Source organism: Phyllobates terribilis, unplaced genomic scaffold (genome assembly GCF_046119375.1).
Source record: "Phyllobates terribilis strain yellow unplaced genomic scaffold, ASM4611937v1 Scaffold_11__3_contigs__length_659146591, whole genome shotgun sequence".
Classification (NCBI taxonomy): domain Eukaryota; kingdom Metazoa; phylum Chordata; class Amphibia; order Anura; family Dendrobatidae; genus Phyllobates; species Phyllobates terribilis.
This window is the reverse complement of record NW_027362771.1, coordinates 152,311,770-152,333,154: the sequence shown is the minus strand read 5'-3', so window position 1 is coordinate 152,333,154 and position 21,385 is coordinate 152,311,770.

Genomic DNA, 21,385 nt, shown 5'->3' with positions numbered 1-21,385 from the left:
AAGAGCAAATGGAACTACCGAGGACCAGCTGACGGTACTGGAACCCGGATGGGTAGCAGAAGGTACAAGAGCCAATGGAACTGCCGAAGACCAGCTGATGGTACTGGAACTCGGTTACTAAGCAGGAGGTACCTGTGCCAGAAAGCACTACCAAGGACCAGCAGACATTGGTGGAACTTGGATACCGAGAAGGAGGCACCTAATCCAAAGGCACTGCCGAGAACCAGCTGACGGTACTGGAACCCGGATGGGTAGTAGAAGGTATAAGACCAAATGGAACTACCGAGAACCAGCTGATGGTACTGGAACCCGGATGGGTAGCAGAAGGTACCCATGTAAAAAAAAGTTTCAAGGCCGCGAGCCAGCCGCAGTTACCAAAACCCACAGTCCTACAGGTGGTGCTTGTCCTATTGGCACTATGGAGCCAGCCTTCATTGCCAGATCCCGCAGCCCACATAGGAGTCACCTAAACTGCAGGCACCATAGAGTCGGCTAACCTGACTGCAACACGACAGGACAACGCATTGGAGGCAAAGTGACGTTGACACTACCCGGAAACAGCTGGCGTGCTGGAACCAGGCTGGGCAGGAGGGAGTACCCGTGCCAAAGACACTGCTAGGAAACAGCTGGCGGTGCTGGAACCTAGGGTAAATACTAAAAACAGAGTGGAGCCAGAGGCGTAATTGGAGCAACTTTAAAATCTGTAGTAGTGTGAATGTGGACAGAGCAGGAGAATTTGCCGAACACACAGCTGGGGAACAGCTGACGTTACTGAACCCCAATAACACTGGAGCAAGCGTTGACTGTGCAGACGGCACTTCTGAGCAGCAACTAGCGGTATTGGAGCCCAGGGTAAAGACTAAAAACAGAGGAACCAGAGGTGTAATTGGAGCAAGTTTTAAATCAGTAGTACAGTGGATGTGGACAAAGCAGGAGAATTTGTCGGACACACAGCTGGGGAACAGCTGACGTTACTGAACCCCAATAACACTGGAGCAAGCATTGACTGTGCAGACGGCACTTCTGAGCAGCAACTAGCGGTATTGGAGCCCAGGGTAAAGACTAAAAACAGAGGCACCAGAGGTGTAATTGGAGCAAGTTTTAAATCAGTAGTACAGTAGATGTGGACAAAGCAGGAGAATTTGCCGGACACACAGCAGGGGAACAGCTGACGTTACTGAACCCCAATAACACGGCAGCAAGTGTTGACTGTGCAGACGGCACTTCCGAGCGCCAACTGGCGGTGTTGGAGCTCAGGAATAATACTGAAAACAGAGGAGTCAGAGGTGTAATTGGAGCAACTTTAAAATCTGTAGTAGTGAGAATGTGGACAGAGCAGGAGAAATTTCCGTCCGCACAGCAGGGAAACAGCTGACGTTACTGAACCCCAATAACACGGCAGCAAGTGTTGACTGTGCAGACGGCACTTCCGAGCGCCAACTGTGTTGGAGCTCAGGGATAATACTGAAAACAGAGGAGCCAGAGGTGTAATTGGAGCAACTTTAAAATCTGTAGTAGTGAGAATGTGGACAGAGCAGGAGAAATTGCCGTCCGCACAGCAGGGGAACAGCTGACGTTACTGAACCCCAATAACACGGCAGCAAGTATTGACTTTGCAGACGGCACTTCCGAGCGCCAACTGGCGGTGTTGGAGCTCAGGGTTAATACTGAAAACAGAGGAGCCAGAGGTGTAATTGGAGCAACTTTAAAATCTGTAGTAGTGAGAATGTGGACAGAGCAGGAGAAATTGCCGTCCGCACAGCAAAGAGGAACAGCTGACGTTACTGAGCCCCAATAACACGGCAGCAAGTGTTGACTTTGCAAACGACACTTCCGAGCGCCAACTGGCGGTGTTGGAGCTCAGGGATAATACTGAAAACAGAGGAGCCAGAGGTGTAATTGGAGCAACTTTAAAATCTGTAGTAGTGAGAATGTGGACAGAGCAGGAGAAATTGCCGTCCGCACAGCAGGGGAACAGCTGACGTTACTGAACCCCAATAACACGGCAGCAAGTATTGACTTTGCAGACGGCACTTCCGAGCGCCAACTGGCGGTGTTGGAGCTCAGGGTTAATACTGAAAACAGAGGAGCCAGAGGTGTAATTGGAGCAACATTAAAATCTGTAGTAGTGAGAATGTGGACAGAGCAGGAGAAATTGCCATCCGCACAGCAAAGGGGAACAGCTGACGTTACTGAGCCCCAATAACACGGCAGCAAGTGTTGACTTTGCAGACGACACTTCCGAGCGCCAACTGGCGGTGTTGGAGCTCAGGGATAATACTGAAAACAGAGGAGCCAGAGGTGTAATTGGAGCAACTTTAAAATCTGTAGTAGTGAGAATGTGGACAGAGCAGGAGAAATTGCCGTCCGCACAGCAGGGGAACAGCTGACGTTACTGAACCCCAATAACACGGCAGCAAGTGTTGACTGTGTAGACGGCACTTCCGAGCGCCAACTGGCGGTGTTGGAGCTCAGGGATAATACTGAAAACAGAGGAGCCAGAGGTGTAATTGGAGCAACTTTAAAATCTGTAGTAGTGAGAATGTGGACAGAGCAGGAGAAAATGCCGTCCGCACAGCAGGGGAACAGCTGACGTTATTGAACCCCAATAACACGGCAGCAAGTGTTGACTGTGCAGACGACACTTCCGAGCGCCAACTGGCGGTGTTGGAGCTCAGGGATAATACTGAAAACAGAGGAGCCAGAGGTGTAATTTGAGCAACTTTGAAATCTGTAGTAGTGAGAATGTGGACAGAGCAGGAGAAATTGCCGTCCGCATTGCAGGGGAACAGCTGACGTTACTGAACCCCAATAACACGGCAGCAAGTGTTGACTGTGCAGACGGCACTTCCGAGCGCCAACTGGCGGTGTTGGAGCTCAGGGATAATACTGAAAACAGAGGAGCCAGAGGTGTAATTGGAGCAACTTTAAAATCTGTAGTAGTGAGAATGTGGACAGAGCAGGAGAAATTGCCGTCCGCACAGCAGGGGAACAGCTGACGTTACTGAACCCCAATAACACGGCAGCAAGTGTTGACTGTGCAGACGGCACTTCCGAGCGCCAACTGGCGGTGTTGAGCTCAGGGATAATACTGAAAACAGAGGAGCCAGAGGTGTAATTGGAGCAACTTTGAAATCTGTAGTAGTGAGAATGTGGACAGAGCAGGAGAAATTGCCGTCCGCATTGCAGGGGAACAGCTGACGTTACTGAACCCCAATAACACGGCAGCAAGTGTTGACTGTGCAGACGGCACTTCGGAGCGCCAACTGGCGGTGTTGGAGCTCAGGGATAATACTGAAAACAGAGGAGCCAGAGGTGTAATTGGAGCAACTTTAAAATCTGTAGTAGTGAGAATGTGGACAGAGCAGGAGAAATTGCCGTCCGCACAGCAGGGGAACAGCTGACGTTACTGAACCCCAATAACACGGCAGCAAGTGTTGACTGTGCAGACGGCACTTCCGAGCGCCAACTGGCGGTGTTGGAGCTCAGGGATAATACTGAAAACAGAGGAGCCAGAGGTGTAGTTGGAGGAACTTTAAAATCTGTAGTAGTGAGAATGTGGACAGAGCAGGAGAAATTGCCGTCCGTACAGCAGGGGAACAGCTGACGTTACTGAACCCCAATAACACGGCAGCAAGTGTTGACTTTGCAGACGACACTTCCGAGCGCCAACTGGCGGTGTTGGAGCTCAGGGATAATACTGAAAACAGAGAAGCCAGAGTTGTAATTGGAGCAACTTTAAAATCTGTAGTAGTGAGAATGTGGACAGAGCAGGAGAAATTGCCGTCCGCACAGCAGGGGAACAGCTGACGTTACTGAACCCCAATAACTCGGCAGCAAGTGTTGACTGTGCAGACGGCACTTCCGAGCGCCAACTGGCGGTGTTGGAGCTCAGGGATAATACTGAAAACAGAGGAGCCAGAGGTGTAATTGGAGCAACTTTAAAATCTGTAGTAGTGAGAATGTGGACAGAGCAGGAGAAATTGCCGTCCGCACAGCAGGGGAACAGCTGACGTTACTGAACCCCAATAACACGGCAGCAAGTGTTGACTGTGCAGACAGCACTTCCGAGCGCCAACTGGCGGTGTTGGAGCTCAGGGATAATACTGAAAACAGAGGAGCCAGAGGTGTAATTGGAGCAACTTTAAAATCTGTAGTAGTGAGAATGTGGACAGAGCAGGAGAAATTGCCGTCCGCATAGCAGGAGAACAGCTGACGTTACTGAACCCCAATAACACGGCAGCAAGTGTTGACTTTGCAGACGGCACTTCCGAGCGCCAACTGGCGGTGTTGGAGCTCAGGGATAATACTGAAAACAGAGGAGCCAGAGGTGTAATTGGGGCAACTTTAAAATCTGTAGTAGTGAGAATGTGGACAGAGCAGGAGAAATTGCCGTCCGCACAGCAGGGGAACAGCTGACGTTACTGAACCCCAATAACACGGCAGCAAGTGTTGACTGTGCAGACGGCACTTCAGAGCGCCAACTGGCGGTGTTGGAGCTCAGGGATAATACTGAAAACAGAGGAGCCAGAGGTGTAATTGGAGCAACTTTAAAATCTGTAGTAGTGAGAATGTGGACAGAGCAGGAGAAATTGCCGTCCGCACAGCAGGGGAACAGCTGACGTTATTGAACCCCAATAACACGGCAGCAAGTGTTGACTGTGCAGACGACACTTCCGAGCGCCAACTGGCGGTGTTGGAGCTCAGGGATAATACTGAAAACAGAGGAGCCAGAGGTGTAATTTGAGCAACTTTGAAATCTGTAGTAGTGAGAATGTGGACAGAGCAGGAGAAATTGCCGTCCGCATTGCAGGGGAACAGCTGATGTTACTGAACCCCAATAACACGGCAGCAAGTGTTGACTGTGCAGACGGCACTTCCGAGCGCCAACTGGCGGTGTTGGAGCTCAGGGATAATACTGAAAACAGAGGAGCCAGAGGTGTAATTGGAGCAACTTTAAAATCTGTAGTAGTGAGAATGTGGACAGAGCAGGAGAAATTGCCGTCCGCACAGCAGGGGAACAGCTGACGTTACTGAACCCCAATAACACGGCAGCAAGTGTTGACTGTGCAGACGGCACTTCCGAGCGCCAACTGGCGGTGTTGGAGCTCAGGGATAATACTGAAAACAGAGGAGCCAGAGGTGTAGTTGGAGGAACTTTAAAATCTGTAGTAGTGAGAATGTGGACAGAGCAGGAGAAATTGCCGTCCGTACAGCAGGGGAACAGCTGACGTTACTGAACCCCAATAACACGGCAGCAAGTGTTGACTTTGCAGACGACACTTCCGAGCGCCAACTGGCGGTGTTGGAGCTCAGGGATAATACTGAAAACAGAGAAGCCAGAGTTGTAATTGGAGCAACTTTAAAATCTGTAGTAGTGAGAATGTGGACAGAGCAGGAGAAATTGCCGTCCGCACAGCAGGGGAACAGCTGACGTTACTGAACCCCAATGACTCGGCAGCAAGTGTTGACTGTGCAGACGGCACTTCCGAGCGCCAACTGGCGGTGTTGGAGCTCAGGGATAATACTGAAAACAGAGGAGCCAGAGGTGTAATTGGAGCAACTTTAAAATCTGTCGTAGTGAGAATGTGGACAGAGCAGGAGAAATTGCCGTCCGCACAGCAGGGGAACAGCTGACGTTACTGAACCCCAATAACACGGCAGCAAGTGTTGACTGTGCAGACAGCACTTCCGAGCGCCAACTGGCGGTGTTGGAGCTCAGGGATAATACTGAAAACAGAGGAGCCAGAGGTGTAATTGGAGCAACTTTAAAATCTGTAGTAGTGAGAATGTGGACAGAGCAGGAGAAATTGCCGTCCGCATAGCAGGAGAACAGCTGACGTTACTGAACCCCAATAACACGGCAGCAAGTGTTGACTTTGCAGACGGCACTTCCGAGCGCCAACTGGCGGTGTTGGAGCTCAGGGATAATACTGAAAACAGAGGAGCCAGAGGTGTAATTGGGGCAACTTTAAAATCTGTAGTAGTGAGAATGTGGACAGAGCAGGAGAAATTGCCGTCCGCACAGCAGGGGAACAGCTGACGTTACTGAACCCCAATAACACGGCAGCAAGTGTTGACTGTGCAGACGGCACTTCAGAGCGCCAACTGGCGGTGTTGGAGCTCAGGGATAATACTGAAAACAGAGGAGCCAGAGGTGTAGTTGGAGCAACTTTAAAATCTGTAGTAGTGAGAATGTGGACAGAGCAGGAGAAATTGCCGTCCGCACAGCAGGGGAACAGCTGACGTTACTGAACCCCAATAACACGGCAGCAAGTGTTGACTTTGCAGACGGCACTTCCGAGCGCCAACTGGCGGTGTCGGAGCTCAGGGATCATACTGAAAACAGTGGAGCCAGAGGTGTAATTGGAGCAACTTTAAAATCTGTAGTAGTGAGAATGTGGACAGAGCAGGAGAAATTGCCGTCCGCACAGCAGGGAAACAGCTGACGTTACTGAACCCCAATAACACGGCAGCAAGTGTTGACTGTGCAGACGGCACTTCCGAGCGCCAACTGGCGGTGTTGGAGCTCAGGGATTACAGTTCAGGTGGTAGAAACATGAACACAACAGGAGACCTGGATACTGTTGCCAACCAATTATTTATTCTGGAAGAGGACTGGCAAATTCATGAGAGATCCAGGCCTTGTTCATTTTGAGAAAAGTAAGCCGGTCAACGTTATTGGAGGATAGTCGCATGCGACGGTCTGTTAGTACACCACCTGCGGCACTAAAGACGCGTTCCGATAATACACTAGCAGCAGGGCAAGCTAGCACCTCTAATGCATACTGACTAAGCTCTGGCCATGTATACAGCTTACAGACCCAAAACTTGAAGGGAGAAGAGCCGTCTGGGAGTACACTAAGAGGGCAAGACATGTAGTCTGTCACCATCTGACGGAAACGTTGCCTCCTGCTGACTGGAGCCATCTGTGATGGTGTAGACATTTGTGGCGGCGGGGACACAAAACTTTGCCACATTTCGGCCATACTGGTCTTGCCTTGTGCTGAGGAACTGCTTCTGCTCCCTCTTTGTGCAGAGCTTCCTCCACTGCCTCGACGCACTGAGCTGCTTTGTAAAGCACTAGCAGCACTGCTCTCGGTTGGAATGGAGAACATGATGGAATGCACCAGTGCGTCTTGGTACTCACGCATTTTACGCTCCCGGTTCAACCGTGTTATGAGGCTTTGTAAGTTGTCCCGGTAGCGAGGATCTAGGAGGGTGGACACCCAATAATCAGCCGTGTTGAGAATGTGGGCGATGCGGCGGTCGTTTCTCAGGCACTGCAGCATGAAATCAACCATGTGCTGCAGACTGCCAACTGGCCATGAAACGCTGTCGCCTGCTTGAGGCGTGATCTCTGCCTGCTCTGCATCACCCCACCCTCGCTCTAGATACTGACTACTAGAGGATTGTGTACCTCCCTCCTCTGGACAGATGTCTTCCTCATCTATTGACTCCTCCTCATCCTCCTCACAAAGTGTCCCCTGCCTAGGCCTTTGTGAGGAACCACGTTGCGCAGACTGTAGAGAAGCAGATGGCATTTGTGACTCCTCATCCTCCACCTCTTCCAAAACCTCGTCCCTTAGTGCTTGCAGTGTTTTTTCAAGCAGGCAGATAAGGGGGATAGTCAAGCTGACTAGTGCATCATCTGCAATCGCCATCCGCGTGGAATAATCGAAGGCACGCAAAACGTGGCAAATGTCCTTCATAGAGGCCCACTCAGTGGTGGTGAAGTGTGAACGGCGCGGACTGCGACTTGTTTGCGCCTGCTGCAGCTGGTACTCCATTACTGCTGCCTGCTGCTCACACAACCTCTCCAACATATGTAACGTTGAATTCCACCTGGTGGAATTCTTCCCCAAAGAAATTAATTTTAATACGGCCTGTTGACGTTTGGCCACGGCTGTACTCATGTCGGTCATCATAACAGGTAACCGTTCACGGGTCGATGTGGAGGTAGACCGTGACGGCTCCTCCAGCGCTGATTCAGAGGAACTGGAGTATGAGGAGGAGTCAATGTGTACAGACTGGATTCCTGCAATCCTTGGAGTTGGTAGAACACGTACAGCGCCACTCTCAAGATCTGTACCCGGCTCCACAACATTTACCCAATGGGCAGTGAGGGAAAGGTATCGTCCCTGTCCATGCTTACTGGTCCACGCATCGGTGGTCAGGTGGACCTTGCTACTGACGGCATTTTGTAGCGCATGTTTAATTTTTCCCTCCACATGATGTTGCAGGGCAGGGACGGCTTGCCTGCTGAAATAAAAGCGGCTGGGCACGTTGTATTGTGGGACTGCCAATGCCATAAAGTTACGGAATGTGTCAGTCTCCACCAGCCTGAATGATAGCATTTCAAGGGCCAGTAGTTTAGCAATGCCAGCATTCAGAGCCTGTGCTCGGGGGTGGTTTGCCGAGTATGGGCGCCATTTCTCCCATGCCTGTGCTAACGATGGCTGTAGACTGGCCTGGGAGTGTGAGGATGACTGGGAAAGTGGTGCTGTGGGTGGAATTACACTGTGTCTCTGTACAACAGTGCCAGAGATTCTTCCATGGCGATCCTGTGAGGAAGCCGAACCAGCTGTGTGTGAGCTGGAGGAAGAGGCTACAACACGAGCTGAAGAGGTGGTAGGTGGCGCTGTAGGTTGGCCTAGGTCTTCAGTGTGTTTTGTAACTCCACCACGTGCTTGGTCCACACATGTTTCCACATATTTGTGGTATTGAGGTTGCTGACACTTTTCCCTCTTTTCACCTTCTGATTACACAGCTTGCATTTGACAAAGCAAATGTCATCTGCAACTGTGTCAAAAAAGGACCAGGCACTGCAAGTCTTGGGAGCGCCCGCTTTGGATTTTGGAAGAGCCATGCTCCTAATGGGTGCCGAAGTGGAGGCTACAGGCAACCAAGTCTGCCCCCTCCCTCTCCCTCCTTTTTGGGCTGTTCGGGGAATCTCTTCCTCAGAGCTGCTCCCACCACCTTCCTGTCCCTCACGCCATGATGGGTCAAGGACCTCATCATCTACACCACCCTCTTCAAACAACTGCTTCTCCTGGGTAGTCTCGACAGCACAGTACGCACCAGAAAGTGGCACCTGAGTCTCATCATCAGATGCGTACTGAGGTGTGCTGCTGACCATAGGCACTGGCCCACCCGCCTCTTCAGATTCAGAGAGACAAAACGGTTGCGCATCACTGCATACTACCTCTTCTTCAAATTCTCGAATCCTGTTTGGCTGGCCCCCTCTTTCCAAGCCAAGAGATTCAGAGAACAGAAGTAGAGATGGCTCCTGTCCAGGGCTCTCTGACTGCCTGGGCAATTTGGCAGGTGGTGAAGAGACAGATGTGTGCTCTTCAGTGCTCAGGACCTGAGAGGATCTGGAACTAATTGAAGTCGATGCGTTAGCTGCCAGCCATCCGACAACGGCTTCAATTTGGTCCTCCCGCAGCAGTGGGGTACGGCTAGCTCCTACAAAGCTGCGCATAAAGGACTGTTCCCTGGTAAAACTGGGGGATGCTGAGTCACTGGTGCCCGCAGCAGGCACAGAATCCCCACGTCCTCTCCCTGCAGGCACAGAATCCTCACGTCCTCTCCCTGCAGAAACTCCACGCCCACGCCCACGCCCACGACCACATGCCTTACTCCCTGCCTTCTTCATCTTGGTAGACTGATAAAGATAGGCAGAAAAGTACTAAGGGCTTAGTGTGCTTATTCCTGAACAGCTGCTAACAGGTATAAGAAACACTAATTTTATAAAGTGTGGACTAGACTTTAATATGAGCTAATGTGGCCTACACAACTGTAAAGTGGAGTATTTGGTGAACTTTATTTAGGTTTTTTTTGTCACAAAAAGACACTGGATGTGCCTAAAGATGTGATACCGATAGTATCACAAACTTTTTGTAGCTATTACAATGTAGGAAGGTAACCTACAATGCAATAGATGAGGCTACAAAAAATAGGCTAATACTAATCTGGCTGGGGCTGCAGGGCCCAATGCTGCAGAAAGGCTCCTCTAACTACTCCTATATAGTGTGTTTGGAACCAATTTAGCTGAATACGGATGGAACCACCACACTAATAGGAGAAATCAGGAAAAATTATGAATTGGCAAAAAAGGACAATGTATGAGGCAGTGACGCACACTGAGTGCACTACAACCAGATGTGGCTGAAGCACACACTACAGGGTGAGCTGCACTCACACACACAGACCTTGCAGACAGCGGTGAACAGTACAGATGCAGAGCACTGTGCACTAGTGCTGCAAGACCCAAAAAAATTCTCTGTCTACTCCTATATAGTGTGTTTGGAACCAATTTAGCTGAATACGGATGGAACCACCACACTAATAGGAGATATCAGGAAAAATTATGAATTGGCAAAAAATGACAATGTATGAGGCAGTGACACACACTGAGTGCACTACAACAAGACGTGGTTGAAGCACACACTACAGGGTGAGCTGCACTCACACACACAGACCTTGCAGACAGCGGTGAACAGTACAGATGCAGAGCACTGTGCACTAGCGCTGCAAGACCAAAAAAATTTCTCTATTTACTCCTATATAGTGTGTTTGGAACCAATTTAGCTGAATACGGATGGAACCACCACACTAATAGGAGATATCAGGAAAAATTATGAATTGGCAAAAAAGGACAATGTATGAGGCAGTGACACACACTGAGTGCACTACAACCAGACGTGGTTGAAGCACTCACTACAGGGTGGGCTGCACTCACACACACAGACCTTGCAGAAAGCGGTGAACAGCACAGAGAACTGTGCACTAGCGCTGCAAGGCACAGCGATTTATAAAGTAGCTTGGGTAAAGCAGAATAGACCAAATAGGTAGCTAAAACTGTCCCTCAGAACAACAGCGTCCTATCCCTAACTGAATTCACAGCAGAGTGAGCTCAAAATGGCGGCGGTGGCTTTTATAGTGCATCATGACATAATTTCAGCAGCCAATCACAGCCATGCCATTAGTTAAGATGCCTACATGCCTAACAGGATGTGCCCACACTTCTTAGGATCCTCATTGGCTGAATAAAATGAAAATGGCTCCTTGCATTATGGGAACTTCCGATTCCGGTATACGATATTGCAAAAGTATTGGAATTAAGTATCGGAATTCCGATACCGCGAATATCGGCCGATACCCGATATTTCAGTATCGGAATGCTCAACACTAGTCTTGAGCCGTTTATGCAGCTAAGTACCTCTTAGTGATAAGCGAGCGTTACTCGTCTCAGCATCACTGTGCTCACGATGCTCGACGAGTATTTTTTAAATGTTTGGGCGGGAGCTCGAGTCCCTGCCCCGCATGTTTGGCGCTTTTTAGGCAGCCAATAAATATGCGGGGATTGACTGCCAGTCACTGTAATGCCGTAGCTATGTTGTTAGTGGCATTACCGTGATTGGCTGGCCGCATAGCGTCATCGTATCTATAAAAGACCCGGGACCCTATGCTCATAACAGTCTGCCCTGTATTCAGGCAGAGTAAGTAGAGGTGCCGCAGCTGAGTGAAGGAGAGAATTATACCTGCGTTTAAGCAGGGATTCCACACTACTTTTATTTCTTTTATCTGCAACAACAGCCATTGTAAGGGCTCATTCTAATCAAGATGAATACTGCTGTTAGCAGTAGTTAGGGAGAATTTATGGGAGAGTTTGTGGAGGAATAGTGTAGGACAGGATAGGGTTCATTGCACGTTCTTTCTGCTGCTGGAACTCATATCAATAGCCCTTCTCAGGGATAATAATATTCTTTTTGCTCTTAATCCTGCTAAATGTTATGAAAAGAAATATAATAACCTATTTATACTGGTCCATTTTTAGGTTAAAAGCATACAGCCAGACTTGGTTGATTTGAATAGCATCGCTACAGTATATAGTGAGAGCAGTGAAAAAGTCCATCAGAGGTGTACTAAATTTGCTGCGATAAAAAGACTGCAACGTTTTCTCAGCATCAAAATATTCTATGCTATTTAAACTGCGACAGTTGTGCATTGAAAACATACATCCAGACTTGGCCGGTAACCAAGAGCATTGGTATTTTCCTACTGCAGTGTAACAAGTCCATCTGAGTAGGTCAAATTTTACAGAGATAATAACACTGAAATTTTTTTGAAGCAGCAAAATATTACACGTAATTTAAATTGCACCAGTTGTGCGTTTTAATATAAATCCAGAATTGTCCGGTAACCAGTAGCATCGCTATGTTGCTATTGTACTGTAACAAGTTGATCTGAGGTGGGCAAATTTTACTGCACTAAAATACTGTAGTTTTCTCAGCATCTAAAATTTCTACTCTATTTAAGCTACGTCAGTTGTGGGTTCAAAACTTAAATCCCAACTTGTCCGGTGACCAGTAGGGAAATATCATATGTACTTTGAAATGGGCAAGGCGCGTGGTAAGGGATGGCGAATTGGACATGATGCTCATGGTGAGCGTAGTGGCCGAGGCCGTGGGCAAAGTGAAACTGTGCCTGCCACGAGAGCACAACAAACACACACATTATGTCGACCTAGCTTCCTGTCGTACTTATTAGGGGGGCGCGGAACACCACTCTTGAAGCCAGACCAGTATGAAAAGGGTGTTTGTTGGATAGCAGAAAATGCTTCCAGTCAGCTTGCAAGCACCACCATGTGTTTCACACGGTTCTGTCTCAGTACCCATGAGTCTGGACCACATAATCCTCACCTTGATCCTTCTTCCTCCCACTATGCTGAGTGCCCGGAAACAAGTGATCCCACACTTGGACACCCCAAAGAGCTGTTCACATTTTCATTTGTAGATTAGGGCCTCTCGCCCTGTCTTCTTCAAGCGGGACATGAGGAGATCACATGTAGTGATGCCCAAATATTTGCGCAGTCACAGACACAAGAAGGAGACGGTCGAAAAGTGCAATTACTGTCGCAAGAGGTGGATGATGATGAGACACAATTGCCAGCAAGCCAGGAAGAGGACCAGGGTGCGGAAGTAGAAGACTAGGTGGTGGACGATGAAGTCACTGATCCAACCTGGGTAGGTCACATGCAGAGCGTGGACAGCAGCACAGAGGGAGAGGTATCCGCAGCACCGCAACATGCAGGAAGAGGCAGTGGGGTGGCCACAGACACAAGGGACACAACTGTTTCCCAGAACACCAACACAAGGGAAGTTGCCAGTCCAAGGGTTAGGTCTTCCCGGGTCTGGCGCTTTTTTAAAAACTCTCCAGTTAACCCAAAAAAGGCCATTTGCAACATCTGCCATGCCAGCATTAGCAGGGGCAGCAAAACTACCAGCCTGACCATCACCAGCATGCTCAGGCACATAACAGCAAAGCACCCGACTAGCTGATCCAAACGCCAGGATCCAGAAACAGTGTCTGTGGATGACACCACTGCCTCTTCCCCTGTTGTACGTGCACGCTAATCCCCTGTCCATGATGCAGACGAAGATGCCTCCCACCCTGCACCTTTCGTTGCACACTTGCAACTACCATCAGCAATCACATCCGTGTCCTTGTCCCAGTGCAGCGTTCAGTTGTTCTTACCCAAGTCCTTGGAATGCAAGTGCAAAAACGCAGCCACCAACCCACAGGCCACAATACTAAACGGCCACATTTCCAGATTGCTTGCCCTGGAAATGTTGCTGTTTAGGCTTGTGGAGACAGAAGCTTTCCACAACCTCATGCCACCACTATTTCTCCCGGTGTGCTGTCCCCACCTTACACAAGCATGTATCCCATAACATTACCCGTGCCCTCACCAACACAGTTACAGGGAAGGTCCACTTAACCACTGACATGTGGACAAGTGCTTGTGGCCAGGGACTCTACATTTCCCTGATGACACACTGGGTGAATATTGTGGAAACCGGGACCCAGTTGGACCCTGGATGGAACCCATGCTAAAGACGCAGAGGATTGCGGGCCCTGGCTCAATCCGGGTTGCCGCACTGCCTCGGCCAAGCAACAACAGGCTCTGCTGAAGCTAATCTGCTTAGGTGACAAACCACACACCGCCACAAAATTGTTGAAAGGTCTAACAGACCAGACTGATCTGTAGATCTCGCCCCTAAACCTACAGCCAGGCATGGTTATGTGTGACAATGGCCGTAACCTGGTGGTGGCTCTGAAGCTTGGCAACCTCACACACGTACCATGCCTGCTCCACATGCTCAACTTAGTGGTTCAGCAGTTTCTCAAAAGCTACCCTGATCTGTCTGAGCTGCTTGTGAAAGTACACTACGTGTGTCCCCATTTACGTATGTCAACTACAGCTTCCGCTGCCCTGGCAGTGCTTCAGCAACGTTTGCAGCTTTCAGCTCACCGACTGGTGTGCGATGTTATCATGTGTTGGAACTCAACGTTACATGTGTTGGCAAGGCTTTATGAGCAGCGGAGCAATTGTTGAGTACCAGCTCCAACATGTTCGTCGGTATTCCAGTCAGCATCTGCACATAAGGGCTGATGAGTGGGCATGGATGTCTGACATCTGTACGGTTCTCCAGAACTTTGAGGACTCCAACAAGATGGTGAGCGACGATGATGCCATAATCAGCATCTCCATCCCGCTTCTCTGTCTACTGAAACGCTCGCTGCTCACATTTAAAGAGGAAGCTTTGCAAGCGGAGCAAGAAACTATACAGGGTGATGCTACACAGCCCAGACTCATCTCATCTTCTCAACGCGAATTGGGTGATAATGAGGAGGAGGAACAGGAGCTGGTTTTCTGCACGACAGATGGTATTACACACACCACCTTCATCCCGTCTGTTCAACGTGGATGGCCCGAAGAAGAGGAGGAAAGGAAGGATGAGGAGGAGGACCAGAAGGAGAACGAGAAGGAGAAAATGAACAGTCGTCCTCTTGGTGGGGAAAGGGAAGTCTTGGCTGCTGGCAGTCTGCCACACATGGCTGAGTTTATGTTCTGCTGTCTTTTCCGTGACCCTCGCTTTGTACACATTTTGGCCAACACAAATTACTGGTTAATCACCCTTCTAGACTTACTCTACAAGGAGAACTTTCAATCTCTCCTTCCCCTTGGCGGAGAGGTCTACAAAAATGTTGCAGTACCTAAAGGCCCTAGTTGAAGAATTATTTAAAATAATTCCCATCTGACAACACTGGGGGCAGAGGTGACAGTTCCATGGACAACTAAGAAGTACAGGTGAGGGAGACACATACCAGATGCAGCAGAGGCAGGGGAACACTCTCAAAGATCTGGGACACTTTTCTTAGGCCCTCCGAGTGGCCATGCCCTCCACGGGGTAGTCTGACAAGGAAGGAAAAGTTTTGGAAGATGCTGAAGGAGTACCTTGGCGACCGTACCAGCGTCCCCTGTGATTCCTCTGTGCCTTACAACTATTGGGTATCCAAGCTCAACACATGGCATGGACTGTCTCTACGCCTTGGAGGTCCTAGCCTGCCCTGCCGCTAGCATTTTTTCAAAGCGGGTTTTTAGTGCCGCCGGGGTTATTATAACTGATAGTCGCATCCGCCTGTCAACTGAAAATGCTGACAGGCTGATTCTTATCAAAATGAACAAGGACTGGATTGGTCGAGACTTCTCAATTTCAGTGGATGACAGCAGCGGAACAAAAACTCAAATCCATTTTTCTTTTCTGGTCTATTCCCATGCACCCATTCCCATCCAAACATGGGTGTACACTTCAGGATTTCATCTTTTTTTATGTTGTCCTTGTAGCGTCGGCGTCCCTGCCTCCTGCTAGGCAGGGACGCTGTTCCCCTCACCTCTCCGCTCCATGCCCGGCGTCCTCCTCCCGCTCTGCTGGCAGCGTGCGCTGCTTCCCGGCCACTGTGCTTAGGGCGCGCGCGCTCCCCCTCTCTTAAAGGGGCCGCGCGCGCTGTCCTAAGGAGTCCATTGGCCGGGGACCTCACCATATATAGGCCACCTCCTCCAAAATGGAGGTGCCCGAGCAATGTTGTTGCATAGCCTATCACTCTGCTTCAGCCCTCAGGTCCCGTTACCAGTTACCTGCCAGATTCCTGCTTGATACCTGCCTGTTACTTGTCTTTCTACTTGCATTCCTGCGGTCCGACAGTCTTCCTACCAGCCCTGCCAGTCTGTCTATGGATCTGATTGCCCGCTCACCTGGGAGCGCTCATCTGCTACCTGCCTGCTAGCCTACCTGGAGGCTCTGCCGTCACGTGCTGTGACCACCTGCCTGCCCAGAGACTCTTACCCGCTCACCTGGGAGCGTCCGCCTGCTACCTGCCTGCTAGCCTACCTGGAGGCTCTGCCATCACGTGCTGTGACCACCTGCCTGTCCAGAGACTCTTACCCGCTCACCTGGGAGCGTCCGCCTGCTACCTGCCTGCTAGACTACCTGGAGGCTCTGCCGTCACCTGCTGTGACCACCTGCCTGTCCCGAGACTCTTACCCGCTCACCTGGGAGCGTCCGCCTGCTACCTGCCTGCTAGACTACCTGGAGGCTCTGCCGTCACCTGCTGTGACCACCTGCCTGTCCAGAGACTCTTGCCCGCTCACCTGGGAGCATCCACCTGCTACCCACCTGCTAGCCTATCTGGAGGCTTAGCCGTCACTTGCCGTGACCACCCGCCTGTCAAGAGACTGTCCCCGTCACTTGCCATGACCTCCTGCCCTTCTACCCAGAGACTGTCCCCGTCACTTGCCGTGACCTCCTGCCCTTCTACCCAGAGACTGTCCCCGTCACTTGCCGTGACTACCTGCCTGCCTACCCTGGGAGCCACCCGCTTCCTTACAAGGACTGCCCCTTTGTATCGTTGCTCAGAGGCTCCACCTCCCAGACCCGTTACAGTTTGCTCGGGCCATGGAACCCGGTGGCACCCAAGCTCCCTCGCTCTCGGACTTGTGTCATGAACTTTCCCGTCAGAGGTCCCAACAGGAGTCCATCCTGAGTCACCTGCGTAGTGTTAACTCCCGCCTGGACACATTGTCTACCTCTTCGGGAGCAGCCTCCACACGCACACTTACTACCCCGGCACCGCTGCAGCCCATCAACACCATGGCATCTCTTCCCGGTCCCCGCCTCTCCGCTCCTCCTCGTTTTGGCGGAGATCCCAGCCAGGCACGGGGCTTCATTAACCAGTGCACTCTGCACTTCGAACTGTTGGCACACCAGTTTTCCACCGACCGAGCCAAAGTAGCCTTCATCATGTCCCATCTCACGGGAGAGGCACTGGCTTGGCTAAATCCTCTATGGGAGAGAGAAGACCCACTGGTGTCCAACCTGCCAGCCTTTCTCACGGCTTTCCGGAAAGTCTTCGACGAACCAGGACGGAAGACCTCATCCGCATCATCTCTGCTACCCTTCGTCAAGGAAATCTCACCGTGGGCCAATATGCCATACGGTTCCATACCCTTGCTTCGGAGCTGGCCTGGGATAACGACGCCCTGGTGTCTGTCTTTTGGGAGAGTCTGTCCGGCCGTATTAAAGATGAACTCGCCGGTCGGGACATTCCTACCACTCTCGACGACTTAATAACTCTTGCCACCCGGATAGACATCCGGTTCCAGGAGCGCGCCAAAGAGGTCACCCGTGAGAGGAGGTTTCCACGTCTAGCCCCTACCTTCCAGAAACTCGTCACTTCTCCCGTTACTCCCCAGGCGCACTCACCCGAGCCTATGCAGGTCGACCAGACCAAGATGGTCAAGACCCGTCAAGAGTTACGCCGAGCCGAGGGGAGCTGCTTCTACTGTGGCAGTAAGGAGCACCGGATCCGTTCCTGCCTGGAGAGGTCAGGAAACGCCTGTGTCTAGGATCGCTCAGAGAGGTCGTCCTAGATAAGAGTAAACCCTCTCCATCTCTGTTGCTGTCGGTCTCTATCATCTGCGGGGAGAACCGTTATTTTGAACTAGCCCAACTTGACTCTGGAGCTGCTGGAAATCTCATTTCTCAGTCCCTGGTAGAGAAATACCGCATTCCCACCAAACCTCTAGCTGTACCCTTATCTGTCGCTGCCGTAGATGGGGGTCTCTTACCACATCCCATCCAACTCATCACCGAATCCATAACCCTGCAGGTGGGAATGCTGCACTCAGAGAGCATCTTCTTTCATGTTCTGCCTGGACTCTCTCACGCCCTCTTGCTAGGCCTACCTTGGCTTCAGAAACATGCACCCGTGCTTGATTGGCAGACCGGAGAAGTCCTTCGCTGGGGACAGGACTGCCATAAGACTTGTTTAGTTCCCGTCCATCCTGTCCGTCCTTCTCCTACCCCAGCCAATCTACCTGGTCTTCCGGTTCCCTATTGGTCTTATGCGGACGTCTTTAATAAAAAGGAGGCAGAGACATTACCCCCTCATAGACCATACGACTGCCCAATCGACCTGATGCCCGGCGCTACTCCTCCCCGTGGGCGTATTTACCCTTTGTCCGCAGCTGAGACCCGGTCCATGTCTGAATATATTGAGGAGAAGGAGCAGGCTTCTTCTTCGTCAAAAAGAAGGACGGCTCACTCCGTCCCTGTATAGACTATAGAGGCCTTAAACAGATCACGGTGAAGAATAAATACCCCCTTCCGCTCATTCCGGAATTATTTGACCGTCTGAGGGGGGCTAGAATCTTCACCAAGCTGGACCTCCGTGGGGCGTATAACCTGGTCCGTATCCGTCAGGGGGATGAATGGAAGACGGCATTCAACACCCGGGACGGCCACTATGAATACCTGGTAATGCCCTTCGGTCTCTGTAACGCTCCCGCCGTCTTTCAAGAGTTGGTCAATGACATCTTCCGGGACCTTCTCTACTCCTGCGTAGTGGTGTACCTGGACGACATCTTGGTCTTCTCTCCGGAACTTCTCACTCACCGGAGGGATGTTCGTCAGGTTCTGCTCAGGCTCAGGCAGAACCACCTCTACGCTAAATATGAGAAGTGCCTCTTTGAGCAGACCTCGCTTCCGTTCTTGGGCTACATAATCTCTCAGACCGGCCTACGAATGGATCCTGAGAAACTGTCTGCCATCCAGAAGTGGCCCCGACCAGAGGGGTTGAAGGCTATTCAGCAGTTCCTGGGCTTCGCCAACTACTACCACCTCTTCATTCCGCACTTCTCTTCCCGGACTGCCCCAATCTCTACGCTCACCCGTAAGGGCACTAATCCCAGAGAATGGCCGCCCGAAGCAGAGGAAGCCTTTCTTTCCTTAAAACAGGCTTTCTCTTCCGCCCCGGTGCTGCATCGTCCGGATGGCAACAAACAATTCTTCCTGGAAGTGGACGCCTCCTCCTCTGGAGCTGGAGCGGTACTTACCCAAAAGTCGTCTTCCGGAAGAATGGTAACTTGCGGCTTCTTCTCCAAACTCTTCTCCCCTTCTGAGCGCAATTATTCTATAGGAGACTGAGAGTTATTGGCCATTAAGCTGGCACTGGAGGAGTGGCGTTACCTGCTCGAGGGGGCTCTTCACCCGGTAATTATTTACACGGACCACAAGAACTTGGCTTACCTCCAGAGCGCCCAGAGACTTAACCCGCGCCAAGCCCGGTGGTCCTTGTTTTTTGCCCGCTTTGATTTCGTTCTTCATTTTCGCCCGGCAGACAAAAACATCAAAGCTGACGCCTTGTCCCGATCCTTCCTGGTGTCTGATCTAGAGGAGGAGCCTAAGCACATCATTGATCCCGCCAGAGTAATGCAGGTGGCCCCCATGAATCTAAATCGTCTCCCTCCCGGTAAAACATTCGTAACAGTACCTGATCGGAAGAAGATCCTACACTGAGGTCACTCGTCTAAGCTAGCTGGCCACGCCGGTCAGAAAAAGACCCTCCAGCTTATTACCCGGCATTACTGGTGGCCTACCCTGCACAAGGACGTAGTAGACTTTGTTTCAGCCTGTGTGTCCTGCGCCCGCAACAAGGTTCCGAGACATCTGCCAGCCGGTCGCCTCCTTCCTCTTCCAGTACCTGCTGCCCCGTGGCAGCATATAGCTATGGACTTTATAACGGATCTCCCTGTCTCTGTCGGTTGTAAGGTCATTTGGGTGGTCGCTGACCGCTTTTCCAAGATGGCTCACTTCATTCCCCTGCCGGGTCTACCGTCTGCACCCGAGCTGGCTAAAGACTTTATCCGCCACATCTTCCGTCTCCATGGCCTGCCCCTCCACATCGTGTCGGATCGTGGGGTTCAGTTCACCTCACGCTTCTGGAGAGCCACATGTAAGCTGCTGGACGTCACCCTGGACTTCTCCTCCGCTTACCACCCACAGTCCAATGGTCAAGTGGACCGGATCAATCAGATCCTGACCAGTTACCTCCGGCACTTCGTTAATGCCCACCATTCGGACTGGGTGGATCTCCTACCATGGGCCGAGTTCTCTTACAATAATCACGAGAGCGAATCTTCCTCCAAATCCCCGTTTTTTGTAGTCTTCGGTCAGCATCCTCGGATCCCATTTCCCGTCTCCACCTCGGTGGACAATCCGGCTGCGGAATCTCTCGTTAGCGAATTCTCCTCCATTTGGGAGAGTACCCGATCTGCACTCCTTCAGTCGTCCGAGCGGATGAAGAGACACGCTGCCAAAAAACGCCTGGATCCTCCACAATTCCGTCCTGGAGATAAAGTCTGGCTCTCGTCCAAGTATGTCCGGCTCAAGATTCCTTCCTACAAGTTAGGGCCTCGGTTCATCGGCCCACTGGAAGTTATCAAACAAATCAACCCAGTGGCCTATAAATTGAAACTCCCTGCCAACTTGCGGATCCCTAACTCCTTCCATGTATCTCTCCTCAAACCCGTGGTACTTAACTCTTTTTCCAAGTCTACAGGTACGCCTCCTGCTCCGGTTTCCGCTGAAAACGAGTTTGAGGTAGAGAACATTCTGGCCACCAAAAGGGTAAGAGGAAAGACCTTTTTCTAGTGGATTGGAAGTGGTTTGGTCCTGAGGAGAGAACGTGGGAGCCCCGGGAGAACATCCATGCCCCTCTCATCCTTGATAAATTTCTGTCTTGCCTAAAAAAGGAGGGGCCTAAAGGGGGGGTACTGTAACGTCGGCGTCCCTGCCTCCTGCTAGGCAGGAACGCTGTTCCCCTCACCTCTCCGCTCTGTGCCCGGCGTCCTCCTCCCGCTCTGCTGGCCGTCCTAAGGAGTCCCCGGCCAATGGCCGGAGGACCTCACCATATATAAGGCACCTCCTCCAAAATGGAGGTGCCCGAGCAATGTTGTTGCATAGCCTATCACTCTGCTTCAGCCCTCAGGTCCCGTTACCAGTTACCTGCCAGTTACCTGCCAGTTACCTGCCAGATTCCTGCTTGATACCTGCCTGTTACTTGTCTTTCTACTTGCATTCCTGCGGTCCGACAGTCTGCCTACCAGCCCTGCCAGTCTGTCTATGGATCTGATTGCCCGCTCACCTGGGAGCGCTCATCTGCTACCTGCCTGCTAGCCTACCTGGAGGCTCTGCCG